Source organism: Eptesicus fuscus, chromosome 2, assembly GCF_027574615.1.
Source record: "Eptesicus fuscus isolate TK198812 chromosome 2, DD_ASM_mEF_20220401, whole genome shotgun sequence".
NCBI lineage: Eukaryota > Metazoa > Chordata > Mammalia > Chiroptera > Vespertilionidae > Eptesicus > Eptesicus fuscus.
The window spans coordinates 80,779,217-80,796,523 of NC_072474.1; the positions used below are offsets into that span (position 1 = coordinate 80,779,217).

The 17,307-nt window shown below is 37.5% G+C and overlaps 1 pseudogene; it reads left to right on the forward strand.

Annotated features, from left to right (window-relative positions):
• The first annotated feature begins 2,451 nt into the window (after positions 1-2,451).
• Positions 2,452-4,160, forward strand: LOC129150837 (D-3-phosphoglycerate dehydrogenase-like; annotated as a pseudogene).
• Positions 4,161-17,307: the final 13,147 nt, after the last annotated feature.

Below are 17,307 nucleotides of genomic sequence, written 5' to 3' on the forward strand. Positions count from 1 at the left end.
TTCCTCATTGTGGATTTTATTTTTAACCTATGTGCTTTGGGCTTGCATTCCCTGTGCTACTATATTATTTCTGTCCATTTATCATCCTTTTGACAATGTGAGAATAAATAGATAATTAAAATTCTTTGGGCTTCTCCTTAGAATAGTTAATGAATATGTATTACTAAGAGATATGTTTAGTGCTCTGATAATTTCCTAGGCAGTATTTTAAATTTCTTACCTGTCCTGCAGGAGTTGGGGGTAATGCTGTTTAATCATTTTAGAATCATCAGTGTATTGTTATTTTTGTCTGCCATGGGCTGATTGTAGTATGTGGTATCAGTATAAAGATTCTTTTGTAGAACTATTTTATGATAATAATTTTTGTTTTTAATAATCCATATATATTAGTTTTTCATTATTATTATTTCTATTTATTGTGTTATTTTACAGGGATGTTGATAACTGAGACTTTAAAACAAATTATTAACATTTTAAAAATCTATAATAATAAAGGTGTAATATGCAAATTGACCAAACGGCCGAACAGCAGAATAACTGTCCCAACGACCACGCTATGACATACACTGGTGCCAGGCCAGCCAAGGTGGGTGTGATGCAATTGGTTGGGGGGCCCTGCTATTGTCCCAAAGAGGGAGGCCCAGGCTACTGACTGGTAGGTTGTGGTGGGTGGGTGGGGCCTCCCTCTGCAGGGCAATCAATTGCAGAGCCACCTGATCAATTGCCCCACAGAGAAAGGCCCAGGCTACCTGGCTGGCAGCGCTGCAGTGGGTGGGCAGGGCCTCCCTCTGCAGGGTGATCAATCATGGTGCTCCAGGACTGTGAGAGGGTGCAGGTCGGCTGAGGGAACCCCCCCTCCCAAGTGCAAGAATTTCGTGCACTGGGCCTCTAGTATTTATATATTTACAACATACAATAGAAAATATATACTGAGCTCTTAAAGCATTGATTTGTAGGTAGACTATATTTACATGTATTTTATCCATATGTGCTAAAGATAATGCTTTTATAGTCTTCAGTAGACCAGAGGCTTTCTATAGGAAATTAATTAATGGGTCCATTGTGCATGAAATCCCATTTTGTTAAATGAAACAAGCCCATCGGTCTTTATTGATCTTGTTGCTTTTAAATTGGTTATGCCTCCTGGTTCCTTTTATTTAATCAAGGCTATTATGTGAATGTAGTAAAATAGTCTTGAAAATTTATGACAATCAATTTCTTAAAATTAATTTCAAATTCAAATTGCCCCCAAATATACTACCATAAGCACATTTCAGTCTAAATATAATATTGAAAACAATTAATATAGTAATTAGGAAGAAATGAAGATGAGGTCATGTCTGATTATATAAAAACTAGAGGCCAGGTGCACAAAATTCTTGCACTCGGGGTAGGAGGTCCCTCACCCAGGATTGTGAGAGGGCACAGGCAGGCCAAGGGACGCCTCTGGTGCACTATCAGGGCCAGAGAGGGATGCGGGGGGTTGGCCAGCTGGGGAGGGACCGCAAGAGGGTTCCAGGGCATGTCTGGCCCACCTCACTCAGTACAGATCAGTCAGACCCCAGAAGCAAACTAACCTACTGGTCAGTGGACATCATAGCAAGCAGTTGAGCAGCCTTAGCATATCATTAGCATATTACTCTTTGATTGATTGAATGGCTGAATGGATGACTGGACACTTAGCATATTAGGCTTTTATTATATAAAATAATGGATTAAATTTCAAGGGTTGAATTTTCATATCAGGGAATCTACATGGAGAAACATTCAAGTTTTGAATTCATGAAAATTAATTATACATGCATGTATCCCTCATATATCCTTTCAGGCCTAATAGAGTAAAATAGGGAGTTTACCAAATTTTTGCTTTATACTCAAAATGTGATAAAAGGCATTGTTGACTTACTCATAGTTATATACCTTTCCAAAATCTTAAAAAATTGGAGACAATCATTAGGAGACACTTTTCTAGACTCACTAAGCTGAATAAAGTTAACATGAAACTATATGGTCTTCAAACTGTTTTTTTCCTCCCTCTCAAAAAATATATACATATATACACACACATATATATATATATATATATATATATATATATATACACACACACACACATATAATATGCAAACCTATATATACATATATACATACATACATACATACATACACATATGTATTTATAATTTAAAGAGTTATGCCACTATTTTAGAACAAAAATATCATCATTCTGGTCGTTTTAAAATTAATATTTGGAAGATAGCATTTATCCTATCCTTATCTTCAGAAAGATGAACAAAATAGAAAAAAGTAAAATCATAATAGTTTGAGCTCTCATCATAGAAAATAATCAGAAAAACATATCTACACAAGCCCAGCCTTCTGAACACTATCTTCTCGGCTTAGAGGTGTTTTTGTCCAGGGAGAGCGGTGGATCCGAGGCTGGCTCCAGCAATGGCCTTCACAAATCTACAGAAAGTGCTCATTAGTGACAGCCTCGACCCTTGCTGCCGGAAGATCCTGCAAGATGGAGGGCTGTGGTGGTGGAGAAGCAGAACCTGAGCAAAGAGGAGCTGATAGCCGAGCTGCAGGACTGTGAAGGCCTTATCGTGCGCTCGGCCACCAAGGTGACCACGGATGTCATCAACGCAGCAGAGAAGCTCCAGGTGGTGGTCAGGGCTGGCACCGGCATGGACAATGTGGATCTGGAGGCTGCCACAAGGAAGGGCATCCTGGTCATGAACACTCCCAAAGGGAACAGTCTTAGTGCTGCAGAGCTCACCTGTGGGATGATCATGTGTCTGGCCAGGCAGATTCCCCAGGTGACCGCTTTGATGAAGGATGGCAAATGGGACCCAAAGAAGTTCATGGGAACCAAGTTGAATGGAAAGACCGTGGGAATTCTTGGCCTGGGGAGGATCAGGAGAGAGGTGGCCGTCCGGATGCAGTCCTTCAGGATGAAGACTGTAGGGTACGACCCCATCATCTCACCAGAGGTCTCGGCCTCCTTCGGTGTTCAGCAGCTGCCCCTGGAGGAGATCTGGCCCCTCTGTGACTTCATCACTGTGCTCACCCCTCTCCTGCCCTCCAGGACAGGCCTGCTGAACGACAGCACCTTTACCCTGTGCAAGAAGGGCGTGTGCGTGGTGAACTGCACCCATGGAGGGATCATGGACAAGGGTGCCCTGCTCCTCAGTCAGGGCAGTGCGCGGGCACAGCGCTGGACGTGTTCACGGAGGAGCAGCCTCGGGACCGCGCCTTGGTGGACATGAGAAAGTCATCAGCTGCCCCCACCTGGGCGTCAGCACCAAGGAGGCCCAGAGCCGCTGCGGGGAGGAGATCGCTGTCCCGTTCGTGGACATGGTGAAGGGGAGAGCCCTTGCGGGGGTCGTGAATGGCCAGGCCCTTATCAGCGCCTTCTCTTCGCACACCAAACCTTGGATTGGCCTGGCAGAAGCTCTGGGGACTCTGATGCGAGCCTGGGCTGGGTCCCCCAAAGGGACCATCCAAGTGGTAATGCAGGGCTTATCCCTGAAGAATGCTGGGAACTGCCTGAGCCCCGCAGTCATGGTCGGCCTCCTCAAAGATGCTTCTAATCATGTGGATGTGAACTTGGTGAACGCCAAGCTGCTGGTGAAGGAGGCCAGCCTCAATGTAACCTCCTCCCATAACCCCGCTGTGCCAGGAGAGCAAGGATGCGGGGAAGGCTTCCTGAGCATGGCCCTGGCAGGTGCCCCCTACCAGGCTGTGGGCTTTGTCTAGGGCACCACACCTGTGCTGCAGGCACGCAATGGAGCTGCCTTCAGACCAGAAGTACCTCTCCTCAGGGGTCTGCCCCTGCTCCTGTTCCGAGCTCAGCCCTCCAACCCTGCCATGCTGCCTACCATGATTGGGCTCCTGGCAGAGGCAGGTGTGCAGCTGCTGTCCTACCAGACCTCGGTGGTGTCCGATGGGGAGACATGGCACGTCATGGGTATCTCCTCCCTGCTGCCCAGCCTGGATGCCTGGAAGCAGCATGTGACCAAGGCCTTTCAGTTTCATTTCTGACCTTGGGGCTCCCGGGACCAGCCTTGGGGGCTTTGGGATCAACATTGAGAGGTCACATTCCCGGGGTTGACACCACTTATGTGGTCTGACCCCTGTAATAACCACCTAATAAACAGCCCACCCCCCTCCCCCCCCAAAAAAAAAGAAAGAAAAACACATTTATATTTTGGGAGATTGTTTATTTTTCCTCTTAAAGTTACTAACTTAATCTTTCAGTAGTCATTTTTTTTATATTTCTATGTTTTTACTAGAGGCCTGGTGCACGGATTCGTGTGCCAGTGGGGTCCCTCGGCCTGGTCTGTGGGGATCGGTCCAACACCGACTCTCCGACATGCCCCAAGGGTAAGGTGACCAGATTTTAACATTGGTAAAGCGGGACACCATTGACTGGGGGAGAAGGGAGGGGGGTTCTTGATTAAAAATTTGGTCTATATGGAGCAACAAAAATTTTCATAGAACGCAAAAATAGTATTGTAATACATTTTTTTAAATTTCAACATAAGTACAATTTACAAATATAATAAATAAAAAATTATGTGTAGTATTATTTTATTCTTTGGCATATTTCTCATTTGAGTGAATTTTTTTTAGTAGATTGCTGTCGTTGTTTAAAAGGTCATGAATTTGCCATAACGTAAGTCATAAGTGTCACTTTCAAGGCCGGCGCTAGACTTTTTGCCGCCACTATAAAATATAAATAATACGAGTACTGTCTGCTAAATTCAAGAAAATTTATTTATTTATGAAATAAATTAATAAATTACTTACCTAAATTATCTGAATAGCTGATTGGTAATGACATCACTTGTTTAACTAGCTTACTAGCACGCAGTACGATGTGTATCGTCTGAGAGACAGTTACAAAATGTTTTTGTCGTTGCCAATCCCAAAAAATGCTATTGTTCATTAAGTCCAAACAATGGTGGTCGAATTCTAACAACTGATCAACAATGCGAACTTTGATAAGCAGTTCTCGATAATCAGTTCTCAACAATTATTTGTTATTATTAAAGTTTAACATTATAAAATTAACAAAAATAATATAAAACTCATATCCTGGCTAAATAGCCACATGGCTGCCAAAAACCGTATATTCCCTTCCCATTCTCCAGCCGTTCCCTAGCTTGTCGTGCATTCTTTCCAAAAATTGGGACTTTTTTAAAATGCCGCGGGATGTGGGACAAATTGTTAAAAATTGGGACAGTCCAGCCAAAAGCGGGACATCTGGTCACCTTACCGAAGGGGTCCCGGATTGGGAGATGGCAGTTCTCTGTTGACACATTCTGGAATGGGGTTTCCTCCTCTCTGGTTCTGGGTGCATCACCTGAGAACCGCAGCTGCCAAGTCACCACAGCTTGGCAGCTCCTGCGTTGAGCGTCTGTCCCCTGGTGGTCAGTGCGCATCATAGCTACCGGACTGTCAGGCGATCAAATGGTGGGTTGGTCTCTTAGGCTTTTATATATATATAGATTGTACTAATTAAATTGTAATTCTTTTGTTAAAACATGTTACATTAATTTAACCTTTTAACAAATATATTGAAAAAAAGCATGAGGATGTCAACAATTTTCATACAAAAATTCATGGGAAATTAAGAGTAATAAATCTGACTTGGCCTTAATATAAAGACAATATCTTGATAGTTAACTATTAATGATGTTAAATACTATACTTCTGTAGTATTAAGTACAGAAGTATTTAAAAATGATTTTAGTATACTTTATAAATTCAGCTTTTATTTTATTAAATAAAGATCTAGCATGAATTTTCTGTATTTCTCATTTATAGCTAATTTTAAATTTAACTATCATTTTTTAATATTTTATAAACATTATGCAGAATCTTAGAAATGATGAACAGAGACACATGAAAGTCTATTTTTAAAATAGCTTTTATAAGTAAATTATTTGAGGTTATTTCCAAAGTGCAGTTAATATACTTTAATTCCATTACCAATTTGAATTATAAATTTGTTTTTTAATCTGAGCACTGTACATAGTTTCATTTAAATGTTATATTTATATAATCATTTGCTTTAATTAGTTTTACTTCCAAGGCATTTTATGGACAGAGATGTTTGGATAAAACATAAATATTATTTCATAGAAAAATATGTTATAGTTTTACATCCAAATCCAATGTTTATTTTGATAAATGGATACTTTTAACTTATTTTCTTTAACATGATTAACACTTAAAACATAAGCATGAAGAAATCTTTATGATATTGCTTATATTACACTATTAGCTCTGAAATATTTATTATATAACCATCAGGCATACTGTACAAAACCTGAATCCTTATTACTTTTTAAAAGTTACCTGTATACTATTATTTATACATCAAATAAGAATGGAAATAACATTAAGTAACCATAAAAATTGATTCTAAAACTTAACTCCTTTTCTCAAATCACTTATAAAATATATTTAATACATATATCTTTTTCCTTTATAATTTCTGATATTCTCATTTTGCCAGTAGTGCAAACGTTTCTTTGTTTGGACAAAAAAGGTTACTTTTTACTTTATAAATTATGTGTGACCTAAAGGCTAACAACTATACATCTCTAGATCTTGCAGGAGAAATTAAATTGAAGATCCTGAAATATTTTAATGGATTTAAAAACATTTTCATTTATTGTTTATTCACAATAAAATCTGATGTTGTTTCAAATAATGGCCTTTATATGATACTTGAAAACTAACCCTTTTGTATCACCTTTTTTTGTGTGTGTGTGTGTGTACATGCTAATTGGGAATTATTCTGTTGCAAGAGAATCACTTCCTTATTCAAATGACCCAAATGCATAAGAAAAGAATTTATTGCCTCAATTAACAGTGGTATAGGCATGGATACAATGTCAGGTGTGGGTTTATTGAGGACTCAAATATATCACAAAAATTCTATCCCAAGTTTTGCCTTTCTTGGACAGATGTCCCCAGTTTAAAACCATTGCAATATCCAGTTTACTACATAAGTGGGGATCTTATAGCTCACACAAATTCTTCCCTCTTGTTTGCCCCTAAATTAGGTCGCATACCAATCTCTGAGCCTATCTCTGTGGCCCCAAGGTTGGGATGACTTGATGGGTTTAACATAGGTCAAAGATTACACTCTAAGCTCCTAGAGGTACAGTCAGGTTTATCCCCAGGACATGGAATAAAAGGAGCGTTTCCATGGGAATTATCATCAGAAGTAGTTGACTAAGAGGATGAAATATTCCAGGAAGCAATGACAATAGATAGCCAAGAAAGTCTTGATTTTTATTATTTATATGAATACTAGCGTTCCCGTTGCAGGAAAAATCCTGCAATAGGGTTTCCTGCTGCACTCTACCCCACCCCGCCTGCTCTCCTCCCTTGTCCCCCGCCCCGCCTTCTCCACCAGCCCCCCTGCTTTTCTCCCTTCTCTGCCAGCCTGCCTGCTCTCCTTCCTTCTCCCCTGGCCCCGCCTGTGCTCCTCCCTTCTCTCCCGCCCCGCCTTCTCTGCCAGCCCGCCCGCTCTCCTCCCTTCTCCCCCAGCCCCTCCTGCTCTCCTTCCTTCTCCCCCAGCCCCACCTCTGCTCCTCCCTTCTTCTCCCCCCCCGCCCCCCAGCTTGCTTGCTTCTCCGCAGCTTTGCTCCCTTCTGCAGCTCTTGGCTTCTTTCTAAGCTGTTTTGATATGCAAATTAGTTGCCATCTTTGTTGGGGTAATTTGCATACTTGTCCTGATTGGTGGGTGGGTGTGGCTTGGCTGGTGGGCATGGCTTGGGTGTAGCGAAGGTGCGGCCAATTTGCATATTTGTCTATTATTAGGTAGGATCAGAAAATTTGGTTATATATCAATGTCATAAATCAGTGTATATAACTCAAATTACAATTATGGTATTAAATTAACATTTCATTGATCTCCAGTGAAGACATTTAGTAGTCATGTCATGCACAAGGACTAAACAGACTCTTTCATTTTAAAAATATTCAAGCACTTACAAAAACAGAGATAGAGCAATGATTCTGGTATACTCATTTCCCAGCTGTACCTTTTAACACTTCATAGCAAACCATATTTTATCTCTACCCCATAGCCCCTCTTCATTACTCCAATCTTAATGGACAGTTTTCATGAAAAACTATAACATAATTTCATCTATAAATAGTATATAAATTATATAATTTGGCCATAAGCTTAGTAGAATTTTACCTTTAGGGAGTTTTTGAACGTTTAAATATTCTTATTCAATACTCATAATTAATATGGAACAAGATTAGGAATAGATGCAAATTATATGTGTTCTATTTTTCATGTCTCCCAAAGTCTTTTTATAATGAGGCCTACTCTGATTTTTGATCATGAAATATTTAAACAGGATACAACAAACAACATTAATATTTACTTAACTCTTTGTCCTTTTTGTTAATGGACTTGGAGTCCTAATGTCTAGAATAAATACATGATAACCTGAGTTTTATTAATTTTACTTTGCTTATTTTGATATGATTTTTAAAGTCTATGCCTTCTAAAGCACAAAATTATGTTTATCTTTCCTCAATATCAGTGACATAGCAATGAGCTGAGTAAAATTCTACATTTTCAGCAAGATATTTACTTATTTAGTCTGGCCTGGGTATGAATCAATAATAACAAAGCATATAATGTAAGACTTTATAAAAATAACCACATTTACAACTAAATAAAGTTAATTCAACTTAATGGCTTTCCAGTACATCACTTTTTTTCTGGGCAAAAGAGTTGAAATGTACCATAGAAGTGTAAAGTATAGTTAACAGTATATGTTATGTAAACAAGTTATTAGCAAATGAGTCACTTTGCTAATGCAATTGAATGGTTGATCTTATTCAAACAAATCTAAAATATAGTAGTAAAAATTTTAACACTAATATTTTAAAACCGTTTTTAATTTACAGAGAAATTGTGATATAGTATAGTGAGGTTTCATATAACCCACACCCAGTTTCTTCTATTATTGTCTTCAGTTAGTAATTTACATTGCTTAAAATTTATGAACTGATATTGATATTTTCAGCAAAGTTATACTTTATTCAGACTTCTTTCAGTTTACCTAATTTCTTTTTACTGTTTCATGATTCCATTCACCATACTACATTATATTAAGTCATTATGTCTTTGTAGGCTTTTTGCCTGTGACAGTTCCTTAAACAATTCATTGTTTCTGAATTTTTATTCTTTTATTTTATTTTTTTATCCCCAACAGAGGATATGTTTTCATTGATTTCAGAGAGAGAAGGAAGGGAGAGAGAAAGAGAACCATCAATGTGAGAGAGAAACATCTATCAGTTCCTCCTCTCAGTGCCCTGGACTGAGGAATTCAACGCACAAACTTTTGATGTATGGGAGGATGCTCCAACCAACTGAGCCACTGGCCAGGGCTATCTCTGAAGTTTTTGAGAGTGCTGGTCAGGTATTTTGTAGACTAGTCCTCAACTGGAATTGCTCTTACCTTTTTCTTAGAAGAACAGGGTTTGGGAATGTCTGGCCTGCAGGCCATAAAAAGCCCGCAAAATCATGTGGGCTGGTCCTGCCAAGGCATTAGGGGTGAGTTCATGCAATGTTTAACCAAATGTAGCAGGGTAACTTTTAAATTGATAATTTTGTATGGCCCGTGAATGATGTTATAAATATCCAAATGGCTAAAAAGTTCTGCAGATAAAAAGTTCTCCATCCCTGCTCTAGGTCCATCCATGCTGTCCCAATTGCAAGATTTTACTCTTTTTATGGCTTATAATTTTGTATGACCCATAAATGATGTTATAAATATCCAAATGTCCCATGGCAGAAAAAAAGGTTCCCCACTCCTGTTTTAGAAGGAAGAGGTAAAGTGTCATTTCATCACATATTGAAAGTAAACAGTCAAGATGTTTTATCACAGTAGGTATTGAACTCCATCTCCTGACTGAAATTGTGTGGGTTTTTTTTTTTTGTTTGTTTGTTTTCCATTGCGTAATTACCGTCTTCCCCACAACACCCTCATCTTACGCCTTTTCACACAGTATTCCTTGAAAAGTAACCACTTATGCATGGGCCAAGTTTAAGGAGTGGAGAACTATGCTCCCCCACATTGAGGGCAGAATATCCACCCAAACTACGTATTTGGAACTCTTCTGCACCTGAGGTATATTTTCTGTGCCTCGTTCATTCACTCAGTCATTATGGCCCATCAGTATGGACTCATGCATATTTATTTTATACTTTGGCTTATAATTCAAAATGACTTCATTAATTTTGTTGCTCACATTGTCTTGGCTTTGGCACTGGGATTGCTGCCTTCAGCTGCTTCGTGTCTCTGGCATTTCCATATCAACAAAGAGTTTTTGTTTTGTTTTTGCTTTTTGAGTACTCCCTAATTTCTGGCCCCGCACAATACTCCAGGCTCATCTTGTGCATCTTCTGCTCCAGTCCTAGAGTCACCCTTTCTCCTAAGAAGCCATGATCCCTTATATGGGAGAATGTTGTGAGAAACTAAGATTTGGGCTCTAGGTGTGGATCTTGATACTGTGGTGTTACTTCCAGGCCCTTTCAGACGATAGAGCAAGGAAGTAGATGTCTGCATACTAACCTGTATGCGTTTTCTATGTTATGCTAAAAATTAATGTATATTGATATCTCCGACTCTAAATCATTTCCACATGTATTCCTTTTCTCATAACTCACAAGTAACTACCTCTTAATAGTGAAAAAAGTGACTCCCATCATTTGTCATTTATTTACATTCAATTACAGAATACATGCATATTTGTATCAAAGCTGTTAACCTGTACCTTTATGGAAAATACATTTCTAACTAGAGAACAGTGATCAACTATTTTAATTCACTGATTTATTTATTGCCTTTAGTCTTACAGATTCAATGCATTCCAGAGTGACTTGGACTTAGGTCTGCAGCCTTTCTGCCACATACTTCAGTGAGGTTGTGCCATACCTTTTAAGTGGATTATTTTGTTACATAATGCACTGTATACTAGAATTCACCCAACCTCCTAGCTGATTTTTAAAAATTTTGGAGGCAGGAAGGAAAAGGGGAGATAAATGATGATGTGAGGAAACTTGTCTTGGGGTGGTAAACACTCAATACAGATGATGTATTGCAGAATTGTATACCTGGTAGCTATATAGTTTTATTAACCAACGTCACCCTAATAAATTCAATATAAAAATAAATAAATAAGCCCTAGCCGATGTGGCTCACTTGGTTGGGCATTGTCCTGTGCACCAAAAGGTTGCCAAATTGATTCTAGGTCAGGGCATATGCCTAGGTTGCAGGCTCAGTCCCCAGTAGGGGATGTGCAGGAGGCAGCTGATTAATGTTTTGTTTTCACATTGATTTTTTTTTCTTTCTCTCTCCATAAAAAAAAAAAAAAAAAAAAAATCAATTACAAATTTAAATAAATAAATAAAAATATTTGCTTTTTGTGCTATAGAGCTCTATAAGCTTTGACAAATACATCTATAATAATAAAAGCATAATATGCTAATTAGACTGGATGTCCTTCCAGACGACCTTCCAGATGAAGCCATGGCTGCAAGACAAGTCAGGGTCCTGGGTGCCAGCGGGAAGCCGGTGCCGGCAGCCTGGGAAAGGAAGGCCTACTCTTGTACAAATTTTGTGCATCAGGCCTCTAGTAATAAAATATATCAACAATTACATTGTCATACAGAGTAGATTGACTACAATAAATACTTTCTTTTCACCTATATCACCTATATAACATTTCATCTTCCTCAAATCTCTAGTGACGTTTTATCTGATATTATTGAAATCATACAATATGTCCCATTTTCATACTTGCTTCTTGCTCTTAACAATATGCACTTGGTCAGCAATTGATAATTTAATTTTTAAATTTAATATTAGCTTTTTAAATATTAGCTAATTTTAATATTAGCTAAGCATCTCACTATTTTAATTTACATTTCCCTAATAAAAGTAATGTTGAGCATCCTTTTACATGTATATTTTCTATCTGTATATCTTCTATTGTGAAATATCTATTCAGTTTTTACCCATCTTTCATTGTTTGTGTCTTACTGTTTTTGAGTTTTAAGTCTCTTACTTTCTAGATAGAAAGTCCTGAGCTGTCTAGAGTGAGAGAAATGGACTTCCAGTGTGGGAAAAGATAGTGGTTAATAAAGTCTTCTCTTCTGGAGAATAAGCTTCTTTTAAAAATTTCAGTAAATACTTATTGATTATTTACTAGATGTCATACACTAAACCAGGGGTATATACGCAGAATAATTTCTTGGTTCTTAGAACTTTACTTTAAAATTTAAAAAGATTATTTTTCCACTACAGTTTACATTTAATACCATTCTGCACCCATTTCAGATGAATAGCAAAGAGGCTGGAAAACCATGCACTCTGCAAGTAGTCCCCACACTACTCCAAGCACCCACCTGGCCCCATTCCCGTTATTTTGACATTGTTGACTATATTCTCCATGTTGCAATCTGCATCTCTGTGGCTATTCTGCAATCATCAGTTTGTACTGGGTAAGCCTCTTCTAAGAATGCTGTTTGTTTCCCAATGACTACGTTTCTTCCAGCCAGAGCCATGTGGAGTGGGGCAGTGGGAATCTTTCTTTGCTCTTTATCATCATTTGCTTGTGGGTTTACTGAAATTAAAATTACCATTTAAGTCTTCTTCCCAGTTTTTCGCTCCAGAGGCTTCTGCTTTGTGATACACAGATCTCTCCTAGGACTCTAGATTTGCCTTTCCCTTCAGAATTTGGGGTAGATTTTGGTTCTATGAACTTGGTTCTCTGAGGAGTTCAAGAAAAGCTGTTGAATTTTGTTTAATTTTTCTTGTTGTAAGGATGTATTTGATACTTCAGAGCTCTTTATATATTACTGCTCAAATTAGAAGTCCAGTTTTGAAACTTAGAAGAAACAACTGGCACCCTTCACTTATTTCACAAAGAAAAAATAGTCTTATTAGTGTACAAAATATTTTATTGTTAATCTATTAAAATATGTAATTTCATCCAATTGCCAAAATACTTTTTGTATTCATTAATTGAATTAGGTAATTTATTAGGCTATTTGCATTTAGATAATAAAAATGATTAACCATATGGTAATCATTAATAAACTGAACTTAAAGAAATATTGATTTATTTAAGAAGGCCAAATAGTAACATTTGGGTAGCCAAACTAGATGAATAAATTCATTTCAATCTCCACTTAATTCTAGGGATCTATTTGTGACAGCAATAGAAAGATTTGAGTATGACCTCGTAGTTTATGACTTTTAATACCTTGTCTTTAGGTTGTCAAAGCCATTTCAGCTGTATAATTGTTCTAAAAAATTGTATGTCTTGTAGAAAAATGCTATGGAAAACATTTTTTAAAATTGCTGATATATGAAGATTTTTATATAGAGAAATTGTTAGTATTCAGATGTTCTCACCTTATTTTATAACCTTTACAAAAATAGTTGCATGGGTTGAAAATTGTACTAACTAGTAAAAATGTAATAAGAGTTAGACATCTTCTAAGAAGCAGAAAGACTACACAGGTGAATAAATTTTGGTTATAAAAATTAAGTGTATAAATCCCCACTACAAGTGAGATAGTATATATGCTACTTTTGAAATCCTTACTGTAATTTTTCTTAAGAATTTTAATTTATTTATTCCTTGAGGGTAGAAATAAATTTTCTTCAGGCATTTATCATTAGCTTTGATGAAGTGAAAGAAAAATGAATCCGTGTAATTATTTATATAAAAGGATCCAGATTACTCTGTGAGCTAAATGAATAGAAACCAAATTTTTAATCTTTGAATATTAATGTCTACTGAATAATTGTTACATGGGATATCCTTAATAAATGTTGACTGAATAAGAGAATGAACTGATTGAGCTATTAGAATGCATATTTCTATTCCTCTATAACAAAGTGAGAATATTCATTACAGCAAGTTAGAGTACCTAAATAATATCATCATACAAGGTAAGATTCCCAAACCCTACTACTAACATGATAGCATATTAAGAATTATGTTTCTCTAGAAACCGTTAAATTAGTTTTAAAAATTTATCTTTAATGCAAATGAAATGAAAAAATATGAGATTTCAGGGGAAAATTAAAATATTGGGGAAAATGATCAGCAAACAACTGAAGACTGTCTTATGTTCAGCAATAGGATGGACAATATTTATATGAGAAGTTAAAATTTTATGACTCATCTCTCAATGACTCAAAAAAGCAAATAGATTAAAAACTAGATGAATACTTTAGGACATTTTTTCTTAAACTAAACATATTAAACATCTTTATATGACAGGGAAAAATGTCTTCCGGGGACATGTAAATATAGAGGTCTCCTATAGTTAAATATTTCCATTGGCTATTTAATGCTACTGAGAACCCTATTTGTTAAAACGGGATATATAGTTCCATGGACAACATGGTCAAGTGGGAGCAAAGCATAAGCTTTTCTGAAATAGCAGAGATTATTTGTATTATTATTATTATTCAACACCAGAGCATATATTTTTATTGATTTTTTTTGAGAGAGAGAGAGAGATCAATGTGACAGAGAAACATTGATCTTTTGCCTCCTAGGTATCTGCCCCAACAACAGTCTTTTGGTGTACGGTACGATGCTCCAACCACTGAGCCACACAGCCAGGGCAATAGCAGAGATTAATTTTGATATAATAATAAAGTGATAAATTAATAGAGTTTGCAGTGAAAATATTGATTCAAGTAGGGAAAGCTCAAAAGAGAGAAAGTAGGTGCAGAAAATCTCACTGTAACCCTGACTTATTTTGTAATGGTCTCAGTTAATTCACATTCTAACTTTCATCTTATATAATACTGTTGTTTCTGATATTACGAATTTGATTTCTATAAAACCAATGATAACACATTGATAAGTAAATGCATTGGAGAATTAAAACTTCCACATGAAGTCTTTTCAATAGACACATATTGGCCAGTAGGAGAACTAGATTTAGTTAATAGTTAAATAATTGTTATGCTGAGTTATCTATTAATACCTTTCATAAAATTCAAAAATCATAATAAAAGAATTGTCAAGCTTTTACATGACTATGAAACAAGTTTATAATGATAAATTGAAGTGTCTCTTCAAAGTAATATATACATTTACTTGATGATACAATTTATTATTATTTTCAACAGTATCCTCTTGCTTTTATGTTCTATAAATTGTGCAAAAGATACCAGAAAAGACATAATCATGAGGAAATTACAATGACAAAGTCTTAACCAAAGGTTGGAGCTTGAAATATAGAGATACTGTTGATTTTCTGAATAGGAAAAGCTCTATCTCTGGGCATATCTAGATGTCAGGTTATTAATTTCTGTCCAAGCTGAGGACAATAGAATTTATGATGTGCTCCTTAAAGACATAAACCCTGCTGGCATCCCCAGAGGATGGATTCTTTACTGATGGTTTGCAACTGGCCTGTGTTCCAACTATACCCATGGAATTTTAATTTATGGAGGTGACTGAGTGTCAACACAGAGAGATCAAAGTCATTGAAAGAAGAATGCATTTCTTACAATGTCAATCGAGAGAGCATGCCATGACATACAGGGTCACATGGGGAAGCAGCAGATTTGATCATGAGGAAGAAGGAACAAAGAGGAAATTGCAGCCCAGACATTTTTGTTGTGTTTTCTGTGAGAAAGATACAGCAGGGCAGTGCTGGGAAACAGCATAGGATTGGCTGGTCTGAGTAATGTCCATGGGCTGTTGCCTATAGTTGTGGTCTACAGTTGTCTGGTACCTGGCCTTGGGTTGATTTAGGATGGGAAATAGTGACTATTATGAATAACTTCTTTCCTCTGACTTTAATGAGAAAAAATGGACAGGAGAATATAAACTGGTGCAGCCACTATGGAAAAGCAATGTGATGCTTCCTCAAAATTAAAAATAGAATTACGGTATAATCCATCCATTCCACTTCTGCATATTTATCCTATGGAAAAGAACTGCCTATATTGAAAAGGTACCTATTTCCCTATGTTCATTGCACCATTATTTATAAGAGCCACGATATGGAAGCCACCAAAGTGTTCATCAATGGATACAGACAGTTTGGTATACATGCCCAATGGTAATTATTCAGTAATTAAAAAGAAGGAAGTCCCATTATATGCAAAAACACGGATGTAATGTGAAGGCATCATGTTAAGTGAAATAAATCAGAGGAAGACACATATGGTATGATTTCACATACGGTATGTGTAAAAACTGGAAAAGAAAAAAAACACCTCATGAAACACCCACAATATTCCATGAATAGGGGCTGGAAAATAATTATATGTTCAAAAACTGCAGCCAATAAAATAAATAGCACTTATATACACTATTTAGTAGTAGAAAAAGCAAAGTGCAAGACTGTGTGAAACCATTTGTGTAAAATTTTGAAAATCATGTTTTTGGTACTTTTCCCTACTGGACCCAAATGTAAGAAAGTATTAACAGCTGCCATCTTTAGAGAGAGAGAAGAGAGATTTGTGGATCAGAGGGTAGGGAGGAGGAAGATTTTTGCTTCTCATTCCTGTTTTGTTTCATTTAAAAAAAAACACACACACAAAACAAACAAACAAAATGTGCCTGTGCTATTTTAAAATGCATTCTTTTTATTTTTAAGAACTGTAAAATAAATGAAGTATAGTCAGAACCTAAAAAAATATGTTTTATTTTATGGGGTGTCATATCCTATATAATAAAACCCTACTATGCTAAGTGTCTGGTCATCTGGTCATCTGTTCAGCCAATCAAAGCATAATATGCTAATGATATGCTAAGGCTGCTCAACCACTCGCTATGACATGCACTGACCACAAAGGGGCAGACAGTCAACTGGTCGACAGTTGCTAGGACATGCACTGACCACCAGGGGGCAGACACTCTAACTGGTAGGTTAGCTTGCTGCTGGGGTCTGGCAGATTGGGACTGAAACGGGCCGGACACACCCTAGAGCACTCCCACGGCCCTTCCCAGGCTGGCCAACCTCCCACGTCCCTCCCTGGCTCTGATCCTTGCACTGCCAGGGTCCCTCGGCCTGGCCTGTGGCCTCTCGCAATCTGGGCTGAGGGACCCCCCCAAGTGCACGGATTTTGTGCATCAGGCCTCTAGTAATGTTATAATTTATCTGAAATTTACTTGAAAAAAAAGATAAAGACCTAAATGGGTGTCCTGGATCAGAGTGAGGGTTCCCTTGGGACGTGGGGTGGCCTGGGCAAGGAGCCTATGGTGGTTTGCAGG